Source organism: Castor canadensis, chromosome 7, assembly GCF_047511655.1.
Source record: "Castor canadensis chromosome 7, mCasCan1.hap1v2, whole genome shotgun sequence".
Taxonomy (NCBI): domain Eukaryota; kingdom Metazoa; phylum Chordata; class Mammalia; order Rodentia; family Castoridae; genus Castor; species Castor canadensis.
Genome location: NC_133392.1, coordinates 10,048,534 through 10,066,791, shown reverse-complemented (window position 1 = coordinate 10,066,791; position 18,258 = coordinate 10,048,534).

Here is an 18,258-nt window from a genome sequence, read left to right as displayed (position 1 = left end):
GGCTCCCCGGCCTGCGCGCGAGCGCACAGCGACGCCTGTGGCTGGAGGCTCGAGACGGCCTGGTGGGTCACTGCACCAGCCGGGAAGGCCGGGGTCTGGGAGCCACCCGGTGCACCCGAGGGTCTTGTCCTGCGTCCTTTTGTTCCCTGGACACTGGTATAACCAGATCTCCTTTGCCCCACACTGCAGGGCCTTTGGTATCTTGGCTTTCTGGTTCCCCGTGCTCATCCCACTAGACCTCCATCTTCCTCAGAGTCCCTTTGGCTCCCCAGGACTCAGTGAGGACACAAGAACAAACAAAATTAATACGGTTCTTTGACTTTCTTGTAGTAAACTCTCTTAACCGCTCTTCTAAGTATATGCACAAAGTGATTCTCAGACTACACGATTGTAAAAGTACCCTTACAGTGCCCAAGAAAAAGAATTGCATGCAGTATAGTTTCAAAGACAAATGGATGGATTTCGTTCCATGTATTTTGGATTGGATTGCAAGCAAGTGTAGTTTCTTAAAAGTTCTGTTGGTTTTGAGAACACGTTTTACTTTCTCGAAGGAACAACATTGTAAGCTGGGTTGGTGTACAAGACTACAAAACACCATTTTGTACATCACATGTGCCAGATTTGAGGTAGCACTACTCACTGCTGCCCAGCAGGTGATTCTCCCCCCGACCGCCTTCAGGAGAGGTACACCGTTGGCTCTCTTCATTGGGTACAGCATGGTTGCTCCAAATGTGTCTGGTCATCTTATTCCCCTTCCCCAGTGCCTGGTCTATGGATAAACATGTAATCCTGACCTGGTCAGTGTGGTATAAGAAAGCTTCCAATCTGGATGACAAAGCGTCCTTTTTGGAAATGCTGACATAAGAACATGCTGCCTGCCATGTGGGCAGGCATCTACTATACAGGAAATGACAAGCATGAGGAAATCAGAACAGTGTAGAGACAGTGAAGAGAAGGGATGGTCTTGGCTAAAATGTCGAATGTACCACCCGCCTTCACATTCCTTTGGTCATAACCATCCTGTGGTTTAAGACACTGCTAATTGTAGTTGTTGCTTGCAACTCAATGCAGCGTAACTGAAACAAACACTTAACCATTCTTCCAGGTAGAAATTCACTCCAGAACAAAAAAAGAAACCACCAACTCATTCAATTGCAAAGTCCAACAGGTCACAAAGATGGCTGAAATACTTGCCTTTGCCTTCCAGGTTGTTACCAGGAAACAGACATAAAACTGATCTTAAAATTTATATGGAAGTACAAGGAACCTGGAAGAGCCAAAACAATCTTGGAAAAGGACAAAGTTGCAAGGACTCACACTTCACCATTTCAAAGCCTGCTACAAAGATGTAGTAATCAATCTGTGTGGTACTGGCATAAGGATAGGCGTGGAGATCAAGGGAATAAAATTGAAAGTCCATAAATAAACCCTTATATCCATGACCAATTGATTTCCCACAAGGTGCCAAGGCAATTCAATAAGGAAAGAATAGTCTTTTCAATAATCAGCAGTGGGAGAATTAGATAACCACATGCACAAGAATGAAGATGGACCTCTCCCTCACACCATATAAAAAATTAGCTCAAAATGAATTGGACCTTAATATAAGAGCTAATAGAGCAGTACCCCTTCATCAGAGGAGGAACACATTCCAATGGATGCCTGAAACTTAATGCTACATACACTGCTTTTCTATACATACAGTCATGCATAAATACTCAAATTTATGCTTTTTCCATCATATGAAAACACTTTTCATGCACCATGGCCATAACTTTCACAGTTTGAGATATGATAGTAAACTAGCACGAATTTCTTTCTTCTTGTTCACAATTCCATGCAGAGAAGTTTTTTGTGTACATCTTCGCAACCTCAACATCTGACTATTCTGTTCCCTTTTTACTTAAATGGAGCACTTTATGGCTTCTCTTTGTCATGTCCAAATTTCCAGCATCACTATTCTTATGAAATAAAATTAGAGTTACTTGAGCACTGCACTATGATACCATAACGTGGGACTGCTAACTGAGATGGCTGCTCAGTGAGTAGTGGGTAGGGAGTGCATACAGCACAGATATGCTGGGCAAAGGGATGATTCATGAACCGGGCAGCTACTCAGAATGTTGTGTAATTAAAAACTTACCAATTGCTTATTCCTAGGATTTTCTACTTAATATTTTCACATCACAGTCGAGCACTGAGAACTGAAACAACAAAAAGAGAAACTGAAGCTAAGGAAGAACTGTCCTATAAAATTCCTAGAAGAAAACATAGGTGTGAATATCTGTGACTTTGGATGGGGTGATGGTTTCTTAGGTATGACACCAAAAGCACCAGGAAGTGAGAAAAAAAGACACAAATTAGAGACCAAGTTTATGGTAATTTATTAGCGTAGCCATAGAAGATAGGTGTCCAGGACAGGCAACATGGGAAGACATTACTATTCCCAGGCCAGAAGGCTCAGAGGGAAGAAACAGTGTTAGTGGAGCCCCCTGAGGGCTAAAACCATGGAGAAGGGGCCACCAGACAGCAGCTGTGATCCTAAGGAATGCAGTCTTGTCAGGACCTCAGTACTAAGCGAAGAAGGAGTAATGGCTGAAATACCCTGATCTTGCCTTTCCAACTTCTCTTCCTATCATTGGCTGAAGCCCACAGGATGTCAGAGAATGAAAGAACCTGTAGGTTACAGTCTATAGGTCAGTCCCTGGACAGAGCAGCCAGAAAGGTTGAGAAGGGTTTGAGGTAGAGCTGGGAACAGATGGAGAAAAGCCAGCATTGTAGATAGCAGAGCCTATTTAGGTAAGTACAATAGATATCTCACTAGAGTGCATTGGTCAAAATATGAATTTTTCTTGTGAACCTAGAATCTAGAATTAGGCAGGCAGGATTGGCTGAGGACAGCAGTAAACTAGCTCTGAGTTACTCTATGTCGTATAGAACTGCAGCTTTCAGGCTGAGCCCAGCCCTGTGTTACTCTATGTTATAAAGCAACAGTTTTGACCTGAGTCAAACTGACCCTGTTTTTAGTACAAGTGCCAAGGTAGAATGACTCTACATCTTGTTTATACAAGCAAACAACTACCATCTGCCAGCACACTGTGAGGCACAAACTAATAATTTTTTTGTGCCAATGAGAGCTTACACCTATGAACATACCAAATAACATGAGAAACACTAGACACACGAGCTTATCAATCACACCAGTTGTAGCACCTCCACCTATAAAAGGAGGAACACCCCCAGACTGACAGGTAGCAGGTACACTAACCCATCACCTGGTCACTATGAATCTTGTGCAGGAAAATGACCATAGCAAAAGTCCTCTGCCTCTGTCCCTAGGCTCCAACTCAGTTTCTCCTGTCTGTGACACACAGCCACTTCACTCTGACACTTGAAACTTCCTACCACCCAGACCTGCATTTGACAACTCTGTGTCCTGAACAGCTCTGCATCTGCTGTTCATAAAACTTTTTCCCTGGTCCCTTACGGAGCCTTTTTCTTGCATCTACATCATCTCTCTGCCTTTGTCTTTAGCACAGCCCTACTGAACCCTCTAGTTCTTTAACCATTTCTTAGTCATTTTGTAACCTACATATATTATTGTGTGAAATATGTGATCTGAAAGTTTTATTAGCAATTAAAATTGGAATGGAATAAAAGTACCTGTGATCACCAGTGCCACAAATACCAAGTGAAATCAGGAAGACTTGGTAAATGAAAGCCAACAAAATGGAAATAGCTCGTGAATTTATTTTTAGTCAATAAACTCTAACTTTGTGGAAAGACACAAACACGTCTGTTTCTGACATAGCTCTCTCACAACACAGTGCATTGGTTTAATGGCCTTACCCAGAAATGTCATGTTGCTACTTTGAATCTATTGGTCACATCAGTACTATAGCTCCACCTACCTGCAAGGGAGTCTGGGAAGCATTCTCTGTTTCCCCATTCCTTCCTCTTTAGGAGTCCACTTTCTACTATAGAGGCCCCCCAAAAGTCAGAAACTTACCTCTCTGCCCAGTTTCCTTTGCATCTGTGGCATAGAGTATGGCCCAGTCTTGACCAATGAGACTAAGGTGAAATCTTTTAAAGGTTTCCTCAGAAATAGTTTTCTCTCCAATAAAAATAGACACTAAGAGGAGCTACTCCTCTTTAACCAAATGTCATGTCCACACTCAAAATTGTAATCATGCCTGGCCCAGTGGCTCATGCCTATAATCCTAGCTACTCAAGAGGCAGAGATCAGGAGGATTGCAATTCGAGGCCATCCCAGGCAAAAAAAAAAAAGTGAGACCCTATCTCAAAAACATCCAACACCAAAAAAAGCTGGTAGTGGCTCAAGTGGGAGAGCTCCTGCATAGCAAGAATTAGGCTCTGAGTTCAAACCTCAGTACCACCAAAAAAAAAAAAATTAGAAGTTGTCTTATGATCGTGTAAAGACAAATTAGCGAATAAAAGGAATACAAATAGGTAAAGAAACTGTCAGAATATCCCTATTTGCAGACGACATGATCCTATACCTTAAGGACCCAAAAAACTCTACTCAGAAGCTTCTAGACATCATCAATAGCTATAGCAAGGTAGCAGGATATAAAATCAACATAGAAAAATCATTAGCATTTCTATACACTAACAATGAGCAAACGGAAAAAGAATGTATGAAAACAATTCCATTTACAATAGCCTCAAACAAAATCAAATACCTAGGTATAAACCTAACAAAAGATGTGAAAGACCTCTACAAGGAAAACTATACACTTCTGAAGAAAGAGATTGAGGAAGACTATAGAAAGTGGAGAGATCTCCCATGCTCATGGATTGGTAGAATCAACATAGTAAAAATGTCGATACTCCCCAAAGTAATCTACATGTTTAATGCAATTCCCATCAAAATTCCAATGACAGTCATTAAAGAGATTGAAAAATCTACTGTGAAATTTATATGGAAACACAAGAGGCCACGAATAGCCAAGGCAATACTCAGTCAAAAGAACAATGCTGGAGGTATCACAATACCTGACTTCAAACTATATTACAAAGTAATAACAACAAAAACAGCATGGTACTGGCACAAAAACAGACATGAAGACCAGTGGAACAGAATAGAGGACTCAGATATGAAGCCACACAACTATAACCAACTTATCTTTGACAAAGGAGCTAAAAATATACGATGGAGAAATAGCAGCCTCTTCAACAAAAACTGCTGGGAAAACTGGTTAGCAGTCTGCAAAAAACTGAAACTAGATCCATGTATATCACCCTATACCAAGATTAACTCAAAATGGATCAAGGATCTTAATATCAGACTCCAAACACTTAAGTTGATACAAGAAAGAGTAGGAAATACTCTGGAGTTAGTAGGCATAGGTAAGAACTTTCTCAATGAAACCCCAGCAGCACAGCAACTAAGAGATAGCATAGATAAATGGGACTTCATAAAACTAAAAAGCCTCTGTTCATCAAAAGAAATGGTCTCTAAACTGAAGAGAACACCCACAGAGTGGGAGAAAATATTTGCCAACTATACATCAGACAAAGGACTGATAACCAGAATATACAGGGAACTTAAAAAACTAAATTCTCCCAAAACTAATGAACCAATAAAGAAATGGGCACGTGAACTAAACAGAACTTTCTCAAAAGAAGAAATTCAAATGGCCAGAAAACACATGAAAAAATGCTCACCATCTCTAGCAATAAAGGAAATGCAAATTAAAACCACACTAAGATTCCACCTCACCCCTGTTAGAATAGCCATCATCAGCAACACCACCAACAACAGGTGTTGGCGAGGATGCAGGGAAAAAGGAACCCTCTTACACTGTTGGTGGGAATGTAGACTAGTACAACCACTCTGGAAAAAAATTTGGAGGCTACTTAAAAAGCTAGACATGGATCTACCATTTGATCCAGGAATACCACACTTGGGGATATACCCAAAAGACTGTGACACAGGTTACTCCAGAGGCACCTGCACATCCATGTTTATTGCGGCACTATTCACAATAGCCAAGTTATGGAAACAGCCAAGATGCCCCAGCACTGACGAATGGATTAAGAAAATGTGGTATCTATACACAATGGAATTTTATGCAGCCATGAAGAAGAACGAAATGTTATCGTTCGCTGGTAAATGGATGGAATTGGAGAACATCATTCTGAGTGAGGTTAGCCTGGCTCAAAAAACCAAAAATCATATGTTCTTCCTCATATGCGGACATTAGATCAAGGGCAAACACAACAATGGGATTAGACTATGAGCACATGATAAAAGTGAGAGCACACAAGGGAGGGGTGAGGATAGGTAAGACACCTAAAAAACTAGCTAGCATTTGTTGCCCTTAACGCAGAGAAACAAAAGCAGATACCTTAAAGCAACTGAGGCCAATAGGAAAAGGGGAACAGGAACTAGAGAAAAGGTTAGATCAAAAAGAATTAATCTAGAAGGTAACACCCACGCACAGGAAATCAATTTGAGTCAATGCCCTGTATAGCTATCCTTATCTCAACCAGCAAAACCCCTTGTTCCTTCCTATTATTGCTTATACTCTCTCTACAACAAAATTAGAGATAAGGGCAAAATAGTTTCTGCTGGGTATTGAGGGGGCGGAGAGGGAGGGGGTGGGGGCAGGGGGGAGAAATGAACCAATTCTTGTATGCACATATGAATAATAAAAGAAAAATGAAAAAAAAAAAAGACAAATTAGCAAGTTAAGACTACAAGGCAGCAACAGCCCAGTACCTGATGACATTATCCAAGCTGCTGCAGGAAGGCTCTACCTGCCTTTCCTCTGGACATCTTATCTTGGGAGGTAATACCCTTATTGCTTAACCATTTTTCGTTGAGTGTTCTGTTTCTTGTAGACAAAACCATCCAAACCATGCATTTCTTTTCTATGTGAGACTATTTGCTTTAAATTTCCTGGTACCAAAAAGTAAAGAATTCTCTCTGTGCAACATGGTGGTTCCAGGAAATAGAAACTCTGTTCCAAATGGGAAAGACTGGTTAGCTTAGGGAATCACAAACGAAAATGAGGAATCCAGAACATTGCAAGATGAAGAGTGAGAGCTGTTTGGATAAACTCCATCCCCTTGTCCAGAAAGATGAAGTCTCTGGATTATCCTACCAGTTAAAATGAGAAGATAACCAGGATCACAGAGAATATCTAGTAACCAGGACTTAGTGATCACCAGGCAGAGACATGCAGGAGAAGAGGTTGAGATTGGGTCAGACTGGAGGGAATGAGTTCCCTGATGTCACCAAGTCCCTGGCAGGTTGCAGTTGTTAGCAGGTCTCTTGTAGATCAAAACAGAAAACATGTCAATTCTTAGGTGGGGAACAAAGTTAGTAATAGTTCTGGAAACATCAGTTCTAGGGGGGACAACACACTCCAGGTTTCAAATCAGTCTAACTAAGTGTTAGGAATTCTGTACAGTAGCTGTGCGCACTCCAACCAGCGTTGAGTTAGGGCATCAACAGTGTGTTGTGTGGCAAGTGTCACAAGCATGTCCCTTGGCATAATTCAAAATTCATTGTGTCAAGGAGATATCAGAGTTCTCAGAGGAAAAGTTGAAAGGGATTAAAAAGCATCTCTGTCTAGTGATTACATGAGTCCATGCTGACAATCTGCCTCCTTTCTGGGTTCTTCACTCATTATTCTAAGTAACTTAAGATATCAGACAGCAGACAAGGTGTCTGTACTCATGGACTCCAGTTTGGGGAAGGAGTGGGCCAGTCAACAAAGAAAGCAAAGGGAGCATCAAGTTCCTGCTGTGCTAAAGGCTGCCCAGGGAAGGGTGAGGTGCTAGGCAAGAATTCTGACTTAGGCTGGGTGCCTGTGGCTCACATCTGTAATCCTAGCTATTCAGGAGGCAGAGATCAGGAGGATGGAGGTTTGAAGCCAGCCCTGGCAAATAGTTCTCAAGACCCTGTTTCAAAATACCTTTCACAAAAAAGGGCTGATGGAGTGGCTTGGAGATGTAGGACCAGAGTTCAAATCCCAGTACCACAAGAAAAAAAAAAAGAATTCTGACTTAGCTGGCTAGCTCAAGGCCACTAAGCCAAGGGAAGGAAGGAGTAGGAGGAAGAGTTGAACTGGGCCCAGGTGAAAGGAGAGCAGCCTACGAGCTCCTGTGCTAGTCAACAGTGCATGTCACAGAAAGACCAGCTATGCGGTGAAGTTTCTTTCACTTTCGTGATCTCCAACTGGACAAAAAAAAGGATACCTGTAGCATGCTTAAGCCCCCACTGAATCAATGAAGTAATACACTTTTCTAATATCCCTCATACCAATAAAATAGGGTATAGTAAGGAGCATGCCTGCTAAGTGTTTGTGACCCCAACCCAGACTGTATCTCCTCAAAACTGCTACAGAGCACTGCTCCTCAGACACAAAGATACCTTCTCATCACCTGGGGATTTGGAAAAAATACAGATTCTGATTCAGTGGATCCAGAATGGAGCTTCCATTGTACATTTCTGAGATGCTCCAGGTCCTACTGATGTTCTGATCCTGGCCCACACTTTGAACTGCACGTCTTAGGAGGCACACAGCAATTTAAATGTTACCTCAGCTCTGAAGGCCAGAGTGAGAGAGCTTTCCTTTGTTGTTACTATTGTTAAGATGCAATTCACACACCATAAAATTCATACTTTGACAGGGGGCAGTACTGTGGTTTGAACTCAGGACCGTCTGATTTCTAGACAGACACCCTACCACTTGAGGCACACCTCTACCCCTTTTTTGCTTTAGTTGTTTTTAGAATAGGATCTCAAGTTTTTGTCCAGGCAGGTCTGAACCATCATCCTCCAATTTATATTTCCAGTAGCTGGGATGACAGGCATTTGCCACCACACCCAGCTTGTTGGTAGAGATGTGGTCTTGCTGCCCTGGATGGGGAGATGGCTCAAGTAATAGAGTGCTTGCCTAGCAAGCATGAAACCCTGAGTTCAAAAGCTCAGAGTTCAAAACTACCAAAGTTCAAAAACTGCCAAAAAAGCAAAACAAAAGAAAAACAAAGATAGGGTCTTATTAAGTTTTGATCAGGCTGGCCTCCAATTGTGATCCTCCTGATCTCTGCCTCCTGTGTACCTGGAATTACTGGTATGAGCCATCATACCTGGCCTAAAATTCATACTTTTTTTTTTTTGGTGGTACTGGTGTTTGAATTCAAGGCCTCATGGTTGTGAGGTAGGTGCTCTACCACTTGAGCTACTCTACCAGCCCTTTTTTGTGTTGGGTATTTTCAAGATAGGGTCACTTGAACTATTTGCCAGGGCTGGCTTTGAACCATGAGCTTCCTGATCTCTGCCTTCTGAGTAGCTAGGTGTGAGCCCCTGGCACCCAGAAAAATTCATACTTTTTAAAGTATATAATTCAGTGGTTTTTATTATATTCAGAGTTGCATAATCCTCACTGCAACTAATTTTAGAACATTTTCATCACTCTAGGAACAAAAAAAAGCCATACCTATTATCATTTCCCATTCCCTCAGCTCTTCCCAAGCCCTGGCAATCATTATTTTCTGTTTCTACAGATTTGCCTATTTTGGACATTTTGTATAAACAAAATCATAACAATATATTGTCTTTTGTGTCTGGCTTCTTTCATTAGCACGAGGTTCTCAAGGCTTATCCGTCATATTTCAAATAAAATAGTTTTTAAAACTTCATCAGTTCATGGGCATTTGTCATTTCCACCTAGTTGCTATGATATCATTTTTCAAGAGTGTAAAAGGGGGCTGGTGGAGTGGCTCAAGTGGAAGAGTATCTGCCTAGCAAGCATGAAGCCCTGAGTTCAAACCCCAATACCACCAAACACAAACAAACAAAAAAAAGTGTACAAAAGGCACCAGATGAGGTGGTACACACCTATAATCCCAGCACTTGGGAGTTGAGGCAGGAAGATTGGCCAGCTGGCAACATAGTGAGACCCTATCTAAAAATTATGCAAAGGGCCTTAATTCTTTGCACTTTCTCTGAAGGGCAGTGGTGTCTGAGAAGTGTCTGTATCTGCCCCAGGGGAGCCACCAACTGGGAAGGACACATGCTCCTCAATAATCCAGACACCCAGTTCTTCACCACACTTGGTTTTAATATAATTCGGTCAGGTGGTCTGAGAGTACTAGCATCATCACTTAAAAAATAATTTATTTCAGAATTGTTTCAAACTTACAGCAGTTGCTGGAAGAATACAGAGAACTTCAGTGTCCCTCATTACTCAAGGTGACCAATCCCCTCCTCCACTCTCTACAGGTCCCCATCAGCATGGTTCTTCACGTGGGATCAAGTTGTCCACATGTGAAGGAGCCATTCCTTCACAGTGTACCTTCTTCCCAAGCAGTGCTCTAGCCCAGAACCCAAACCAACCATCTCTGTCAGGAAATCAACTCTGTACAGCATTACCATCCAGTCCTCAGGCCTCATTCAAGTTTTGACGTCTATCCCAACAATGTCCTGACATTTCTGGTCCAAGATTCCTTCCAGAGTCAATGTTACTTATGCCTTTCTCTTTATCTCCTTCAGCCTGAAATCGTTTGTCAGTTTTTCATTGTCTTTCATGACCTCTGTGGTACAGTAAGGAATACATTCTGTGGGTTCTTTCTCAACCTGAGGTCAGTTTAATATTTCATCACTTTGTCTGTACATTCTTGGCAGGAATATCACAGAAACAAAGTGATGCTCTTCTCCCTTTGTATGAAGAAGTGAGATGTCTTTCTGTGCCACCGTGGTGTTGGGAATCCTGAGCAGCTGGTCATGCTGGTGTCTGACACCATAAAGTAGTTGTTTCCTTTTGCAATCACTAAGCATTTTGTGGGGATATACTCCAGGACTATGCCAAGATCTCCTGCTTTTAAAAATCTTCACTCACCTGCCATGGCATCCATTAATGATTCACACGTTAATTACCCTCCTCTGTGATGACTGCCCCAATGGTGTTTTTATGGTCCACCATTCCCATCCGTGTATTAATTGACATTGTGCTGCAAGGAAGAGCTTTCCCTACATACTTACTCCTACTTACTCACTCACTCATTCATTCATTTATTCAGTCATTCATTTAAGTGAGGACTGGATTGTAGTATGTTTGCCATCATTTACTTGGTACCTAACTTCTTCTAGATTTGGTTAGTTGGAGTCCCTCCCAAGTGTCTACTCTTTTTTTTTTTTTTTAGTACTTGGTTTTGAATTCAGGGCTTTGTGCTTGCTAAGATGTGCTTTACCACTTGAATCACATCTCCAACCTTTTTTGCTTGAGGTTATTTTTCAGATAGGATCTCCCTTTTTTTCTGAGGCTGGCCTCAGATAGCAATCCTCCTACCTACACTTCCCTTGTAGCTGGAATGACAGGCTTGCACCACCTAGCTTGTTTAGTTGAGATGGGATTTTGCTACTTTTATGCCCAGGCTGGCCTTCAGTCTTGCTCCTCCCAATCTCCACCTCCCCAGTATCTGGAATTACAGGTGTGAGTTATCATGTCCTGCCTCTACTCCATCTTTTTATCATAGACCTTTCATTCTTCCAGCACTTCCTACTTTTCTAGTATACACACAACAGTATGCTTTCCTGGCCTCAGCCCTGAAATCAGTTACTTCTCCAACAGTACTGGTTTCTTTTAGACGAGAGTGAATTTAGAAACCAAGATCTGGTGCTCAGTGTGCTCATTGCTACTGGTGGATCACTGCTTCTAAACCCTCCTAGGAAGCAGAGCTAGGAAATTATGCAGAGACATGCTTACACATATAGAAACACACAGTTTATTTTACATTTTTATATTGATTGATGGATTTAAGACACAAGTTCATGTTGGAGTAGAGAAAGGGGATCATGGAAAGGAGAGTGATGGGGTGGATATGATATGTGTTATATGCATGTATGAAGTTTTCACAATGAAACTCATTATTTTTATAATTAATATACACTATGGGATGTAACTCAGTGGTGGGGCATTTGATCCTGGGTTTGATCCCCAAGATCACAAAAAAAAATGCACTAATAATAGTAAAATAGAAGTTCACAGCAATACCTCCAATTCCAATGCAAGCACCTCCAGGATTTTTCTCCCCTTGCGGTGGTGAATTTTATTATCAATAAGTTTACTGATGGTAAGTATTATTTAAGTGTCAACTCAACTGGGTTAAGAAATATCCAGAAAGTTGGCAAAAACAATTTCTGGGTGTGTCTGAGTGTGTTTCTAGATTAGTATTTGAATCAATAGCATGAACAAAAAAGATCTTCCCTCCTTGACATGGGCGGGCATCATCCAGTCCACCAAATGCCTCTTCAGTAGGACAGGAGGCAGGGAAAAGGAAAGATTTCTCTCTTTCTTCTTGTACTGAGACATTTATCTTCTGCCCTCCGATGCTGGACTCCCAGTTCCAGGCCTTACATCAGTTCTGTGGCCTCCCCCTGCTACTCAGTTCTCAGGTCTTTGGTTTTGGATTGGGACTCACACCATCAGCTTACACCTAGCTCATAGGCCTTCAGACTCAGATTCAATACATTTCCAGACCACATATTGGGGGACTAATTGTGTGAGCCATGGCCCGTGATAAATCTCCTCACGAGGCTATGAATAGCCTAGCGGTTCTGTTTCTCTGGAGAGTCCTGACTAATACATCCTCTTTCCATAATTGTAAATTCCTTCTCCACAGTGAGAAGTCTGCTTCCGATTATCATCAATGTGTTCCCTTCTTTTCCTAATCCTCCTGCTCTGTGCAGAGCTCTTGGGCTTTCACACTTAGCTATAATTGCTGATGAATCACTGAGCTATTTGTTGTCTTTCTGCACAATGTTAATCAAGCTTGGCATAGCCTTACAGTTAACATTTCCCTTATGTCTCTAATGCCTGATACATTGCAGTTAACACAGCTCCTTCTTCCAAGTACCATCTGCGATACCACCATGAAAGTTTTCACAGTTGCACTGATACCTTGTACCAGGGACAATCTGTGTGTACCTGTCACAGTGATGGCCAGCCAGGTAGCAAGTGGTCCAGCTCCAAAATCCCATCCTATTGTCTGTGTTTCTGGAGCCCACTTTCAGTATCAACTGTTGCTGGCATGTTCTTCCAGTACCAACCATCGCTGGCATCCTCTTCCAGTACCAGCTATTGCTGGTACCCTTTTCTTATACCAGTCATCACAGGTGGATACTCCAGAAGCAGCCAGTACAACAGATGGGCATTTAGGAGGTTTGCAGGAGGTTTGTTAGACTGCACTAGTTCAGAGAAGAAAGAAGCAGAATGGACACAGGAAGCTGAGTTTCACATCTTGCATCTTTCTTCAGTGAAGGCAGCCCCCAAAGGGACCATTAGCCCGGAGGCACTTCCGGCACCTGGGTGAATAAGTTATTTTTTATCTGGACAGCGAGTACATCACAGGCTCCATCACAACATTGCAAGGCATTCTGTAACCACAGGGAATCATCCGCGCTCCATCATCTGTAGGTCCATTCTCAAATTTCAATGAGTGATAATTTCTTACTGAGTCTCTGGGAGTATGGTTTAATGTGAAGACAGTGGTCAATCTGATTACTAGTTACATTTTCTTTCTTATACTTTCTCTTACTTTCTTCCTTCCTTCTTTCCTCCCTCCCTCTGTCCCTCCCTTCCTTCCTTCCTTCCTTCCTTCCTCTCACTCTCTTTCTTTCTCTCTCATTTTAAAAGAAGAATAATTTATTTTGGCTCACAGTTTCAGAGCTCCTAGTCCATCAAGGCCAGCTCCTTTCCTTCTGGGCCTATGATGAGGCTGAACGTCATGGCAACAGAAGCTTGTGGCAGAGGACAGCTGTTTGCTTTGTGGTGAACAGGATGCAGAGGATGCAACAGGAAGTGATGAGATAGGATAACCCCAAGGACTCACGTCCTCCAGATAAGCCTGCCTGCTAAGTTTCCACCTCCCCAAATAGCACCATCACCTGGGGACCAAGTCCCCATCATGTGAGTCTGTGGAGAACATTGCATATTCAAACTGTAACATGGCTCAGGGCCATTTCCTAAAGCAAAATGCATTTTGTCCGTCTTCAAGAGTCCTCAGAATCTTAACACTTCCAGCCATACCCTCCTTGCCTGTGACTCTAAACAACCTCTTTTTCTGCCCAAACTGCACATTTTTTCAAATCTTTCTGCTCTGCTTTTTACTCACAAATCTTACTGAAAACCTGGTTAAAAGCAGCCAGCAATCGCCATGCTCTCTTGAAATTTCTTCTGCCAAATCAATCAGTCTGTTACTTTTGAGTTCAGTCTTAAAGTCTTAGGACATAGACAAATCGTAGACTGTCTTTACTGTCTGCATTTCTAGCGGCATTCTGGTCTTCTGAGCTCCCATCAGAATTGCTCACTAAACATTGCTTACAAAATCCTAGGTTTTCTCTTGTCTGCTTCTCTAAACTTTTCCAAATTCCTCCCATAAAGCAGTACAAAGGTCAAAGTTAGTCACAGGCCTGAGCGCATGGTGGAAGAGAACTGTCCATTTCATGGAGGGCAGGAAGCAGGGATTCTTCTACCCTTCTTGATTAACTTAATTGCACGAATTAAAAAAATATATGGCAACTGCTTCCAACATCATCATCCAATCCACTGTTCTTCTGAAACCCTTTTTGTTTTGGAGATCTGCATCCCAGGGCCCTCCACCTGCCACCTCAGTGTGAATGTCCTTCCAGTCTTCTTACAGAGGTCGCCATTGGGTTCCCTCTCCCACCTGCCTCTGTTAAGTTCATTCCTTCTGGATTTCACATTTAAAACCTTGTTTAGTTTATAGCCTGGCTTTGCTGAAGTTTTTTTTCTTAAAAGGGGGAGAAAGGAGGCCAAATGCCTTTCTTTCTTTCTTTTTTTTTGTTAGTTTGGGGGTTTGAATTCAGGACAGGTAACTCTACCACTCAAACCACACCCCCAGTCTTGCTGCTTTTTAGAGACAAGGTCTTGCTGTGTAGCCCAGGGCAGGCTTGAACTTTTGATCCTCCTGCCTTGGCCTCCCAAGTGCTAACATTAGAAGTGTGAATCACCATGCCTGCTTTAAGAGGATGGATTTTAAGAGTCTGAAAAATGTCTATATTCCACTCTCCCATTTGGTTGATGGTTTGATGGGATTGACAATTTTTAGTTGAAAATAAATTTTCATCAGTAATTGTGGTTTCTGTTTCAACATTCACTCAACAAATATTCCAGGTATACTTTGTACATAGGAGATCCAATGGTGTGTAAGATAAGGTTTCTTATGAAGAAGACAGATAATCAGATAATCAGGGCTGGTGGAGTGGCTCAAGTGATAGATTGCCTGCCTGGGAAGTGTGAGGTTCTGAGTTCAAACTCCAGTACTGCAAAACAAGAAGAAGAAGAAGAAGAAAGATAAACAACAAGAGAAATGACCAGAAACACAATTTGGCAAAAGTGCTATGAAAAATTTAGACAAGGCTAAGTGTTTAGATGCTGACTGGGACTTCTATTTTTGACGTGACGAGCAATAACACCTTTTCTGGGGCTGTGACATTTGAGATGACTTGATCTGTGAGAAGTAGTGAGTTATATGAAAATACAGGGAAATCGTATTCCCGTCAAAAGCCTTTCTAGCAAAGGAAAGCCTTTGAGGGCACATTCAAGAAAGTTCAGGAAGGCACAGGCATCTAAGTGTGCTACAGAGAGTAAAGAGTGCTAGGAAATGAATCTGGTTCTGATTCTCATTGCTCTGTAAGTGCTGAGAGGGAAAAACTTACCCTCTACCTTCTTAGGTTCTATGATGGGGGGCTATGAATTAAACCAACAAGAGACAGGTAAGGAGGAGAAAAGATGTCCAAATCTTATTGATTTAAAAAATTTGTATGCAATGAGGCATTAAAGACAGAGATTAACACTCAAGAGTGATCCTAGAGAAAAGGGAAGAGGAGAAAGGCCTCTTGGAGAGGGAGAGTCAGTGGATTTTAGAGATTCTTCAGGCCCTTAGGAGAATCCATGGGAGATTTGAGAGTTTGTGCCATGCCTGTCTGAGTATGGTAATGAGCTCTAATCTCCTGGCCAGCCAGTCTCCCCTTGTTGGTGGCAGGGAGGGGACTGACACATGGTGCTTTTTCTAGAGTCTGCTTTCAGGTTGACCATGGAAGTTAAGTGAAAGCCTTCTCCTACATTTGTTCATCCTCAAATGTCACAGCTCAAAATCATCCTTATGCCACTGTGGTTCATTCTAGATCCCATCTCACAAGTGATCTGTTTTGTTTTGTTTTCTGGAAACATTTAGGAGAGGTGGTAGATTAAAGATGACCACAAATTCTTCAACACTCTTTCCATACCTCCTCCATTTTCAGCCAGGCTCTGTGACTAACAGATAACGACAGTAGAAGCAACACTGTGCTAGTTTTTGGGTTCAGTCTGTAAGAGGTTGGCAGCTTCTACTCTCTGTCTGTTGGAATACTTATTCCTGGAACCCATCCACCATGCTGTAAGAAACTCAAGACACATGGAGAGGCCACCTATAGGCCACAGATAAGCTCTCACCGAAAGCTTATGTCACTCACCAGCCATGTGAGTGAGCCACTGTGGACATCAAGCCCAGCTGAGCCTTCAGGTGACTCTAGCTATCACAGTCGTCTGATACCAGCTGCCGAAAGTTCTGCCCCCAAGTACGGGCCGCCATGCTGAGCCAGGCAACCCACAGCATCACGAGCAAAATCTGTATTTACTGTGCTAGGCACACACGGGGCCCTTTCAATCTGGAGATTTGCCTCCTTCAACCTTGGGAAATGTTGTTTTATTACTTCTTTGGTACTTTCTTCCTTTTCCTTTACTGTTTTTCGTTTGTATCTCTTGTGTTATACAAAATCAAGGCCATTGGTTTGCACCGAGTATGCATTAGGCTCAACATACCAAAATAAATGGAGTCACTCATGCTAAAGTCCCAAGTCACCAAACCAGAATTAAGCAGTTCTAACCTTCCAAGAAATCAGGAGATTGAGACATAAAGCCACATTGTCTAATGGGCCTGTTTCAACCAACATAAGAAAGAAACCAGGAATAACGGATATCAACCAATCAGTCACTGTTCAGTTTCTGTGCTCCTGCCTTACAAAGAAAGGAACTTTCAAATGACCAAACTGCTTTTCGTACTGTGTTTCTGCTGTCTTTGGCTCTTATCTGTCCATAAACCAGTATACTCTGTTCAGCTTATCAGAGCATTCATTCTATTTTATGGTATGAAGTGTTGTCCTCTTTTAAAATTAAAAAAAAAGTCAATTAAGATCTTTGAACTAGATTTGTTGTAATTTAGTCAACACCTATTAATTAGATGGAAAGGGTAATGGATTGATTCTTTAAGCCACTAATATTTTTTCACATTTTAAATCTTTCTTTAATTCTATTTTTTTGAGATATTTTATTAAGTTTGCCTTCGATCTCCCATTGAATTTCTTTGTTTGTTTGTTTCGGAATGTAGAAAAGGCTTTGTCTTTGAGTTCACTTTTGTCTGGTTAGTAGGCATTGGGGTAGACATTGGGCAAGACAAAAGGGTAGGTGCTACTTACACTTTTAATTTTCAGCCCTAAGTGTTGCTCACTGGGCTGCCACCAGGGTTTCAGAGCCTCTCCTGGGTCTGCAGGGCAGGCTGGATCTCAGTCCAACCCTACGCTGAGACTCCTGTGCCCCGCTGCCTCTGTCACCAGACTGCTACCCACTTTCCACATCTACTGCAGGGAGAGCCTCTGGTCAGGTGAGGTGCTCTCTACAGTTTGCTCCATTACTGTCTTTGCAAACTTTGCTACCACTTTAACAAAGTCTCTTGAAAGAAAGGAATTAAATTTGTGGTTCCATCTTCTTTATTCCTCTTCTTCACTGTACACAGAGAGAATGAACCTTAAACATTCTCTATTTATTTGTATAAATCCACCTGTTTACTGTCCTACTAAACATTACTTTGAATTATTTTCTTCTCAAAACTTTTAAATAATCAGCAGTTCTATGCATTCCCTAGGAAATGTTTTGTTTTCTTTGTGTTCCCAACATATACTACTAATTTTCTGCAAGGCTGTTTACATGAGTTTGACTTGGGTAAATATGAAACAGAAAATTGACAAAAACCCCACTTTATGAGCAAATTTTGAAACAGTTAAAATCTCTCCAAGTTAAGCAAAGTTTTTAAAAATAATTTAATTTCATTAATAATCTTCAGATCAAAAGTCATAAACAGATGCCTGGGGGTTTTCATCAGAACTGTGGAAACTGCTCTTGCTTATAGGCATCGGAGCCCTGGCTAGAGATTTTGATGTAACTA